This window comes from Anguilla anguilla, chromosome 6 (genome assembly GCF_013347855.1).
Source record: "Anguilla anguilla isolate fAngAng1 chromosome 6, fAngAng1.pri, whole genome shotgun sequence".
NCBI lineage: Eukaryota > Metazoa > Chordata > Actinopteri > Anguilliformes > Anguillidae > Anguilla > Anguilla anguilla.
Genome location: NC_049206.1, coordinates 59,507,618 through 59,519,433, shown reverse-complemented (window position 1 = coordinate 59,519,433; position 11,816 = coordinate 59,507,618). Strand labels below are relative to the sequence as shown.

General features: G+C 47.0%; 1 protein-coding gene across 7 annotated transcripts in view; it reads left to right on the top strand.

Annotated features, from left to right (window-relative positions):
* Nucleotides 1-5,564: 5,564 nt before the first annotated feature.
* dtnbb (dystrobrevin, beta b) overlaps nt 5,565-11,816 on the top strand; it is a 98,986-nt gene continuing 92,734 nt past the window's right edge. For 4 of the 7 annotated variants that reach the window (XR_004765772.1, XR_004765771.1, XM_035422580.1 and 1 more), the window contains exon 1: nt 5,565-6,142. The gene's annotated coding sequence lies outside the window, so the exon portion shown is untranslated. Of the gene's footprint in view, nt 6,143-6,636; nt 6,730-11,816 lie in introns of those variants that run through there. The other 3 variants (XM_035422584.1, XM_035422582.1, XM_035422578.1) reach the window with 2 other exon arrangements.

Sequence of the window (11,816 nt, the reverse complement as noted above, 5' to 3'; positions counted from 1 at the left end):
CCAGTCTGGTTTCTGTCAGAAGCATTGCACTGAAACAGCCCTCCGCAGAGTTTCTTAATGCGTGCTGATGCTGGTAAAATGCTCTGTTCTGATAATATGGGAACTTAGCCCTGCCTTCGACAGCATTGCTCATAGGATCCTACTAGTTGCTCAGGCAGCAGGTGGGTATTGCTGGGCCTGCCCCGGACTGGTTTTCCTCAATCCTTTCAGATAGGAGTTTTTCAGTATCTGTTGGCAATTATGCATCATCATCAGCCGCACTGTCACGTGGTGTGCCCCAAGGCTCTGTACTGGGTCCCATTCTGTTTTGCCTCATATGAAATTCAGGATAGAATTTTTAATTTGCACCATCACATATAGGGCATTGCATGATCAGGCACTATTGAAAGTGCTATATTAGTGAACGTTTATCTAGTTACTTACGTACATGCAACTACTTGCCATTGGCCTGAGTTAACCCTGGGCTTCAGGATGCACTTCTGTCCAATCTGTGTTCTGGAATGAATGGCTGAAAACTGCATTGAGGCCTACAAAACACATTATTTGTTTTGGTGCAAGCTTGTAATTCTCGAACGTGCTGCAAGCACTGTGTATAATTAACTGTGTCTCTTTCCCCAACTTTAACTATTACGGCGATAGTAACAATAATTCTAAAAACAATTTAACTGTAACAGGAATGATCAAAGGTCATCTGAGTAAAATGTATTCAGTTAGAGTTGATTTAACACTGAAATGTACTGTGTGAGAGTACAGTGTGCGTTTAACAAAGGCACCTTTTCATAGAGATAATTTAGGCCGCAGTCTAGCCTGAGCGTAAGCCTCTTCCATTCTAAACACAAAGAGAGAGAGAGAGGCAAACTGAAGTCAGAAGTTAGAGTGGCCATTTATCAAAACACACGATCGCGTCCCCGCTGCGCGTATGGATTTATGTTGTCGCGGCGAGCCTTTCTTGGCCTGCGTGTGTAATCAGCGCGTTTGTAATTAGCGAACACAAGACGGGGGTCAGAGGAATGAACGGAGGAGCGGAGTCAGAGGCATGTTTTTAATCTTCTGCATTACACCCGTCCCCAGATGCCCTCTGTGTACATCGCCACCGTAATCTATTTCCCCGGAGGCACCAGGGACCTTCTGCTTGAGAAAACACACACACACACACACACACTCACACACACACTCTCTCTCTCTCTCTCTCTCACACACACACACACACACACACAAATAAACACATAAATTTAAAGAGGAGCTCACTCTGTGATTATGTTATCCCAAGAAATTCAATTCCAGACCTTTCATTTTTGCCATGAATCAAAGTCGTGTGAAACGAACAAAGAAAAAAGAGAATAATCCTTTTGAGCGTGTAACGATAAAGGGTACGGTAATGAGAGCGGCATTATGTTATGTGAGGACCTGAAAAAATTGTTGTTGTTTTTTATCTAACTGTGATCAGAACTGGCTACTGACTTTGCCCTAAGGGGAAAAGGGCTACTACTGAAACTACTGCTGCCACTGGGCACGGACATCAACCTCTCAAAAGCGGAAATTGCAAAACTTTGTAACAGAAGCAATTTGCATTAACTTCTATGGGGGAGGTGCTACAGTTATGATCCAGGGCTGAAGTAATTTGCATAAACTTATATGGGGGAGGGGCTACAGTCACGATCCAGGGCTGAAGTAATTTGCCTAAACTTATATGGGGGAGGGGCTACAGTTATGATCCAGGGCTGAAGTAATTTGTATAAACGTATATGGGGGAGGGGCTACAGTTATGATCCAGGGCTGAAGTAATTTGCCTAAACTTATATGGGGGAGGGGCTACAGTTATGATCCAGGGCTACAGTAATTTGCATAAACTTATATGGGGGAGGGGCTACAGTTATGATCTAGGGCTGAAGTAATTTGCATAAACTTATATGGGGGAGGGGCTACAGTTATGATCCAGGGCTGAAGTAATTTGCATAAACGTATATGGGGGAGGGGCTACAGTTATGATCCAGGGCTGAAGTAATTTGCATAAACTTATATGGGGGAGGGGCTACAGTTATGATCCAGGGCTGAAGTAATTTGCATAAACTTATATGGGGGAGGGGCTACAGTCACGATCCAGGGCTGAAGTAATTTGCCTAAACTTATATGGGGGAGGGGCTACAGTTATGATCCAGGGCTGAACTAATTTGCATAAACTTATATGGGGGAGGGGCTAAAGCAGGAAGTCAGTTTTTGTGCCTTTCTCTTTTCGAGCATGAGGCAGGCAACTGGAAGAAAGAGCCCTGATCTAAATCAGCGTTATCTATAAACCAATTATTTGCTCCCTGGGTCCCTATCGTTCTGTTGAGTTTCTCGGCAAGTGGAGTGCTAAGAGGATTTACAGCACAGTGAGAGGAGGAAGAGGAGGAGGATGAGGAAGATGAGATGACTTGCTGGCAGTGGTGTGGTCTGCAGCAGATCATGAATGCCACAAAATCCATTTCTTTAGACCGTACAAAAGAGTTGCCACCCCCACAACAAAAAGATAACTGAGTACAAATAGAAGATTGCAAGATTCCTGTTAGGCCCTCAGAGATGTTATTATTCTCTTTTTAAATAGAGACTAAGATAAGTCCGTTACTCACAGGAAGTGATTTGCTGCCTCATTCTGCTAAGAATTTAAGGACTTTGGAAACACAGAGAGAGAGAAAGAGAGACAGGGAGGGAGGGAGGGAGAAAGAGAGGAGTTATGATGTGGTATGATATGGGCAAAATTATGTGGTATCTAAAAAAAGAGTTTGCAGAAAGGCTGTTTGCATAACGTAAGTCATCTTGATGAAACGCCTTAAAAAGCGAATTACAACCGAGTGCTTAATGCCTGTGTGTAATTCTGCCAGGGGCACTGCAGGGGGCTGCGGGGTTATATCCTGGCATGGGGGGGGGGGGGGGGGTAAATAATCATATTTATTACTAACAAGAATCAGAGCCAATGAAAATCATATTTTATGATGGATATGGTAAAGGTGTGTGTGTTTGATGATAAATTTGGATGTTGCCGGTAGCTCCATAGGGTGACGCACAGTTGGCCCCCGTGTCGCCTAGGTTACGGGAGGGTTCAGGCGGATAGGTATCCTCGTTTCATCGCTCTCGAGCGCCCCCCGCTGGCTGAAAAAGGCGCACGCGTATGACTGCATGTCAAAGCCGCATATGAAAGGTCTTCCTCTGACTCCACTCTGTGCAAGCTTAGATGCGGTCTTCGAAACAAAAAAAATGTAGCTGCTGGACACCATGAGTTTCGGAGGAGAACCATGGATATCTCCGTTCATTCGGATTTGGTAGGGTGGAGCTCGGCTGCCAACATTTAGGACATTCCAGATTGGGGTGGGATTTGCTCCGGATTGGGTGGCAAATTAAAAAAAATATTTAAATTCAAAAATAATACTTTGCTGTGCTTGGTCCTATTTTGGTTTGGTTGTGGTCACAGTGTCAACAGTAAGAGAATATCTACAGGTAAGAGCGTCCCTTTCTTAGTGCCAAACTGCAAGTGCTCATGGGAAACACAGGCGCAGATAAAAACGACTGGGTACAAGAAACGGGCGTACAATTCCCTCAACAACTTAGAAGGATACAGTAACCCCAGTGCAGACAGGGCAAGTATTAACAGTGGATGATGCGTCAAAATCCCCGAGGAAAGATCACAAGCCAAACTTTAAAAACCCAGCTCTCTCCAACTATAGGATTAAAAAAAAAAGCATTAAAAATAAAAACTTAACCAGCCATTAATCAACGAGCATCCTGCCTCCTGACAGCTTCTGAATAATGATAAAAGAATGCGGAACTCTGGCTCAGACCGCAGTCTATCATCGGCTTGATTTATGAATTGCAATTTTTTTTTTTTTTTCATTTTTTGGCGAGTCAGTCATGATTCAGTGAAGACAGCTTTGCTGCTAAAAGTGAGCCCTAATATTGGGAAGAGCATCGAACAAATCACATCCAAAGGTGTGCAATAAGAGCAGCTAACAACCTTTCTGTGTCTGGCACATAAAAGGCATTCTGGGACGTGGGATGATGTCACTTCTGTTCGTTCTTTCCTCTTATGCTAATATTGCGTTACTTTAAATAAAAAACTTTTACACTGGAGTCCTGCAGTTCATAAAACCAATTTGTGAAATTAAAGGTAATAAATACTTCTGAGAACCATGTCACTCAAAAAGCAGGTTCTGTACATATGCAATAAAGGGTTCCTTCAGGAATGGGGGGGGGGGGCTAATTAATAAATTAGTTAATAAACAACATAAAGGGGGATATACTTCCTTTTCTGACTATTCCACAGATAAGTGTGACTTACTTCCATTTGGAGCACAACCCAGACAAACAGCTTGCTCAGATTTAGTCTGAATGTGGACGTTTCAGAGGGAATGACATCTTTGGCTTGACTAAGCATTAAAAACTGCAGTGTAGTTGACTCTGATGGTTTTTAGATATCAGTACTAGATACTCCGTACCATAAGGGTTGCCGGTTCAAGTCCAGTGCAGAGCACCACTTTTTGAGTACTCTTGAAGTACAGGCAGTAATGAAATTGAGCTGCATTAGGAAGTGTAGTTGTATAATTTGATTAAACGCTTTAAAATATGTCTGCTGATCAAATAAGTAAATACGAAGATATATTGAGTTTCACCAGCGGTGAAATTCTACTTCTGACCTCATCTCACCCGGTGACGTCATTCTGTAATCCATCAGCGTTGATCTGTGACCCGGTCGGTGAACCTCACACCTGGTCCTGGAGCGTTCCGAGGTCTGCCGGGTTTTCATTTCACCTCAGCAACCAATCAGCACTGAGCAACCGATTCAGACCCAAGAAATCAAGCGAGGTGAATTGTGAGCTGCCTAAGCAACCATTTAAATCTGTCAATTAAGTGCTGAATAAGAACGGAGAACGGCAGAGCTTGAGGAAGATTAAGCCTGTGGACCGCTGTCCTATAGAATTCAAGGTCCAATTTCTCAGGCACACTCGTGCAAACATTGCAGCCGTATAAATTGAATGTGACTGAACGTGTCACCAGATTCAAATAACGGTTACGAGACGGCACCTCATATTTCCGCAGCTTCTGTCATGAGAACTCTCTCCCCACCCCCTCCCCCGTGAAGTTCAGCTCGTACTGTAAAAATCATGACGCAACATTACATCGTTTTATAGTAAGACTAAACAGGAACCTAAGCTAAGGAAAAACAAATAAGACATTGTTTATATTGACGAAGTAGCCCATTAGCAAGAGATGTAGTGTTGCAAGCATTACACATCATGGTTAAGTTACGAACCGTTAACAGGAAATAAACACCAAATGAGAACAAAACAGATAACAAACACGACGCACAGAACGTCTACAGTTAAAAACAAAACGTTATGTTTCCTTATTTTGTTTAAACACGGATTCCTCAGCACGCATATTGATAAATAATCGCTGCGTTTTAAAGGGCAGGTGCTGTTTTGAATAATAGAGCATAACTACGCCCCCGAGGTTCCGCAATAACCATAATTCTTTTTTTAATGCTGGACCGGACGTGTGAATAGGGCGAACAAAAAAAAAAAAACATAAGCATCGTTGCCGTGTTTATCGCTCCTAAGGGTTCCAAAAAAATCTGATAGAAGACCAGCCTTATAGTGCATAATCACTGCCTCTGCAGATTGGCCACTGTTTGATGTTTGGTAGGGAGAGTGTGTGGCAACGCCAGCGGCTGCCGGAGAGAGAGTGTGTGAGGGAGAGAGAGAGAGAGAGAGAGATAGAGAGAGAGAGAGAGAGAGAGGGGAGGGGGAACTCTATCAGAGTCGCTGTACATACAGCCTGGCCGCTGCTGCAGTTCATGCCTGAGACCGGAGAAGCCGGCGGAGACGGAGGCTGAGCGAGCGGGAGTTGGGGAGGAATTAAAGTGAAAATGGAGAATTACAGGCGCCTTTCGCCGTTGCACGGGGAGAATTAACGAAAGTAAACCAACGACCTCCGACGAACCGGGATTTGTTTTTTCATCTTTTTTTGTAGCCGAAGAGAAAAGCGCAGCGATGAATTGAAGAGGAACTAGCTAGCTACGCTCTGCGCTTTTCACAGCTGCCGTTTTTAACTACCAAGTATCTGATGCTGGCTAGCCGCTGCTAGCTAGCTACCTGTGAAAATTGTTCTGGTAAGTCCAATGCGAAGGCATTTCATTTAACACGTTACCGTAGCACCATCGCGTACTGTGCATTTATATTAACTAAGTAAGTATTTGCAGTTCGGGAGGTTTTATTTAATTTTATTGCGAGTAGGCTACTCGTGAGCAGTCCGAGGAAGACATTCGTTTTGTGGAAATGGGTAAATGTGGAGTTAAATGTTTTTTTTTTTTTGTTGCAATATGGCCGCTCTTTTGCGTCTCTCGGTCCCTCAAGCGAAACGGAAAAAGTCGCATCAAGCAATTTGAAACGATTCTAGCTTTGCTACAAAGCCAGATTTAAGTCCGGGCGGTCTGCAGGTCCTACGGCGAAGCGAGAAATTTCCGCCATTCTGAAATACAACGCAGTTTCAAATGACGAGTACGCTGCGCGTTATCCGGTGACTCTGCTGTCACGGGAGCTTACTCGCTATACGGTGCCGTTAAATGCGTTTGAATCGGCCCAGCAAATTGCAGTGCACTTGAAATGCACATCTTCTAGATGAAGTGATGTTGCACTGGCAAGAAAGGGATACGAAATGCTACACTGACGGGCCTATTTACACTAGATAGAATGAAAGGTTGGTCTCAAATACGTCTGAACAGTATTGCAATTGTTTCCATTTCAACGTGAGAGCTCTCGAGTGATTCAGAAAGTTATTTAACGTTCTTAAATGTTATTTAATCATGCTCAGAGTTCTGCGTGATCCATCCAGTCCGATTCGTTGTTTCGCAGTTTCGGAAAAATGTTGGCAGTGTTCTGCAATACGAATCGTGCCAACGCATCCGCACGCTGTATATTGTTTAGAGGCTATAGTCGCTCTGTAGGATGTATACGTCAGGGTTGTGTGGTGATTGAATGAAGATAACTCGACTGGTTTGAATGACGAGTTTGTTATATTTAGCTACGGAGTAGCCTTCACATTGACGTGACGTAGTCTACATAATAAACCTATTCTGCAGCTCTAACGTTGCCTCAGTCGAATCAGGTGCATTGATTTGGCACGTAGTGATTTTTTTCTACGGGATTGCAGTTTGGCAACTTTATGAAGAGTGTAGGTCACTTCCCGTTGGAATGTATTTGTTTTTAATGCAAATTCGTTGTCCGATGCGTTGGCATTGGGGTACCACCGCTTTGTCAAGACGGTGCGGAAAAGGTGAGCATTTGGTTCACGAGAAAAAAGGGGCAAAGGTCAGGCGGAAAGTATGCGGATGGGACAGGTGAAATAATTCACGTTGACGCCTGACCTTTGGTACCGCCAGATCGGGCAAGGTCAATATCCTAGTGGTACGAGTCTTAAGCCAGTGATCCAACCAGTGCACCAGTGACTCAGTGCTCTCCCTCCCCCCCGTAAGAAAATAAGTGATGCGGTCTTTTCGTGTGTAGGCTGTATTACTTTACATTGCGTGCTGCCGTTGCACGGTAACCGGAGACGTTTGATTTGGGCGGCGTGCCGAATGGTGAATGAATGTAGTGGAACTTCTCACCCTGTCACGTGAAAAGGAGTGGATGGGGGGGTGGGCGGCGGACTTGGTAAGATCTAGTTATTTGTGTCGTCGTCAATTCGAAGTGATTTATCAGTGTGGATGAAAAACCGACACTCACTCACTCGCGTTTCGCGTGTGTTGCAGTAGATCCAGATTTAGGCTATTTCAATTCTTGTTTTCCTCGTAAAGGATTGTAGAGTTCCTGCGCACCGATAAAAAACGATTCATTAACATTTTTGATCACGCAAAAAAAATAGACCTGGGGTGTGTTAATGGTCTGACCTACTGGAAAATGCTGGTTTGTATTCTGGCTGTGATGAGACTAAACCCTTTTGACTTTGCTCAGGTTTAGTGTGGGCCTGGACTGTTTGAAAGGAAAGGGGAGAAGCTCCGTTTTAAACTTTATGGCTTTTCCGAGAGTGACAGTCTGTACGGTGGAGTTCTGTGTGTCGGATGGACAGTTGTTAAGCGGAGGGTTTAGAGATCACAGAAAAGCAAGCAGCGAGGGTTTAGGGATGGGGGTCGGGGCGGGGGGGGGGGGGTGGGTGGGGGGATTGCTGCATATTGGTCCTGACCCTGACCTCGGACGGGCACTCCCTCTCGTACCTATTCAATTATTCACTGACCCGTGGATGGCCCCTTTTGTGAAATGCGATCAGTGTACCTGTGTGTGACATTACACCTCACTCTTCCCCTACATACACACACACACACACACTCTCTCTCTCTCTCGCCTATACACACACACACTCTCACACACCCACACATACCTTCTCTCTTTCACACACACACACACACACACACTCTCTCTCTCTCTCACACACACACACACACTGTCCCACTCACTCACTCATTCACACACACTTCATTATCGTCCTGCCGGTGTTCGTATTGACTGTGTGCAGTAAGTGTGATTGTGCATGTCAGTGTGTGTCACATGAATGGCTTTTAGTGCTCAGAACAGGTCTGAGGGACGGTCAGTATTCCCTCTGTGCTGGAGGGGGCTGGGGGGGGGCCGGGGGGCTGGGGCTGGGGCGGGGGGGTGGGGGGGTTGTGATAAATAGTTTGAGCTCAGTTCTGGGTGCTGCGCGGCACAGACAGTCACCCCGCTGACCCTGGTTGGTGTTTCTCCGAATGACAGATCACCTGGCCTCCACGGGCCCCCCGCACAGGCCCCACCCTGACCCCCACGCAGGCCCCACCCTGAGGCCCCACCCTGACCCCCCCACAGGCCCCACCCTGACCCCCCCCACAGGCCCCACCCTGAGGCCCCACCCTGACCCCCCACAGGCCCCACAGGCCCCACCCTGACCCCCCCCCGCGCCATTCCCCAGCCACGTGGAGGAGAAAAAAAAACCAAAAGAGAGGAACTCAATAAATCACCAGAGGGAAGAGTGAGAGAGTGAACGTGGGAATGAATGAATGAATGGATGAATGGCAGTATTTATCGCCGTCCTGAGACGGGACGGGGGGGGGGGGGGCGCGTGCGGCGAGTTCCGCGACTGTTGGAGAGGGCCGATAGGACGTTAATCTTGCCTCTGTGGGAGAGATTTTTTATATATTTTTTTACAGCCTCTCAGGCCCGTATTTATTGCAGGAGAAGTGGCTGAATTATGGCGCCGGTCGCAACGATGATAAAAATCAACTTTGAACCGGAAAAATGGTAGGAGCCGTATATTCTTCTTTTTTTTTTTTTTTGTTGGAATTGCGTCAGTTTTTTTTCCCCTTCCCATTTCAGTAATATGGTTTAAGTAAAGCGGGGGGTGCAGGGTAGGGGGTGGGGGTGGCGGTGGGGGGGGGGGCATTCGCATGAGAGATTTGGAGAACTGCCGAAAATCTGTTGTGTCTGTTCAGTTAGCGGGCCGCTCAGATGGTAACGGTGCATATTTTGGTCACGGAGTTCTACCCCCTCCAGTAATAAACGCAGGATTGGAATATTGAATTTTCCCCTTTGTGTGGGACGGTCGGGCCAGATGTTCAGTGGGAGCAGATTATTTATCCAAATATTGTTACCCTGGCAGCAGCTCGGTCGTGGCCAGGCTTTGTGGGTGCACCGCTTGGCACAGCTCTGCGAAGGGAATGGATGAGTAAGCAGGTTTCTCCTGTGTTTGGTAAACATTCATCCATATGTTTACACACTCTCACACACTCACATGTACACACGCACACACACACTCACATGTGTACACGCACTCACACACTCGCATATCTACACACACGCGCACACACACGCACTCACACACTCACATATCTACACACATGCACACACACACGCACTCACACACTCACATATCTACACACATGCACACACACACGCACTCACACACTCACATATCTACGCACACGCACACACACACGCACTCACATTACCGTGGCCTTTGTGTGTCGGACATCACTCTGAGTAATTTGGTGACCACACACTTTCTGAATTTGGGGGTTTTGGGGGGGGGGGTATTGGAGGGGTTATTTAAACCCCCCCCCCCCCCATTTCCTGCGTGTGCTGGTTCAGTCCCGGGGAAGGTCGCAGTAAAGCGGAACGGCTTTGGTTTCATTTTCGTTTATCGTGCTCCCCGCTCAGTTCCGCTAAGAATCGGTCTGTTTAAGGTCACCGGGGGTCAGCGGGGGGGGGGGGGGGGCTCCGTTACCATGGGAACCCAAATCAAAACTGCCGAGAGGATCCGGGTCACTGACGATCTGACGTCGCTGAATTTCGGATTTTTCGGGGCAGGTGTCGCTCTGGGTCAGCCCTCACCTGAAAGGTGGTTTGATTCCCTGAAATCCACCTCAATCAGACGCCGCCGACCCCGCGTTTCAGGGTTAGGGTTAGGGTTAGGGTTTAGGCCCGAGGCTGACTCTGCCGTTACTGACCTGTAGTACGTCGCGGCGTACATTGCAGCGGACTGAAATGAAACTCACCCCCGCCAACTAGGCTGACTCTCTGGGAGTGACAGAATCGCTGGGCTCGGGGAGGTACAAAAACTCCACTTTCATTACGGAAGAGAGCGAGGTCTTCTTCTTTAAACAAAAAAGAAGAAAAAGGAATGAAGATCTTCGTTCCGTTCACCCCCCCCCCCCCCACATCATCCTGGCAAAAGTAATAAAACAGAAGACGGAGTAAACCAGAGGACACTAAAACTTTCTGTTTGCTGTTGGGTCTCTCTCTGGGTCTCTGTCTCTTTTTCCAAATGGTCCAAAAAAAAGGTGTTTTCAGCATATTGATGTATATTCCATTTCCAAATGGGGTTAAGTGTAATTCTTTAATGTGCATGTTCTTCGTATAGGGGAGCCCTGCCCCCCTCCCCCCCCACCCCCCCGCCCCACCCCTCGTGTCTTCACTACGCAGTAAAATGTCTGATTGGCTTGTGGGAGCGCTCGAGAAGCCGGGGATGGAGACGCAGGGTTTGGTTTCGGGCGAAAGCGCGTGGCGTGTGAGTTATGAGTCCTTCCGTAGCGCGAGGCTTGCCCCCCCCTCGGCCCCCCCGCCGCCCCCCCCCCCTCGCCCCCCGCCCCCCCCCCCCCCCCGGATTGATTACGGGGAGTAATGGCGCGTAGCCTCGCCGCACAGAAACATCGGCGCTAACGCCTCCTGCTTGCTTTGTTCCCGCAGCCTTGGACCAGCGTCACGGTGCCTTTTTATTTTTTTATTTTATCACTGTCAGTATTTATGGGGCACTTTTTTTTTGTCGGCCGGTACCTGTGCAGAACACTGCTGAAGTTTGCGATTTTCGTCCCTCCTGGCCCCTCCCCTCCCCTCCCCTCCCCTCCCCCCCCCCTTGTGCCCACCAAGTGATCATAACAGAATGATAAACTGTTGTTATGGAAAGTCTCTCTTAATTTGCTTTTATCCTTTTATTTGACCGAGTTGGTCAACATAGAACTCCGTTGTGTGCCAGGGGTTGTGCAGCCAATCAGATGCGGGGTGGGGGGGGGGGGTTGTGATTGGGTGGCCAGATGTAGACAGTAAGTTATGTGGGGAATTTGACCAGGAAACTGGGGTTAACACTGCTACTATTAACAAAAAAAAAAAAAAGAGTACCATGTGATCTTTAATAACCGTAGTGAGTCTGGCCTGTGGGTTTTACATGTCGTCGGAATAAAAGTGGTTTGGCGGATTTTTCGCTCGAGCTACTCTAGAAATACGCACATTTTAAGCCAAGCGGCAGAGAAGCCAAATCCGATT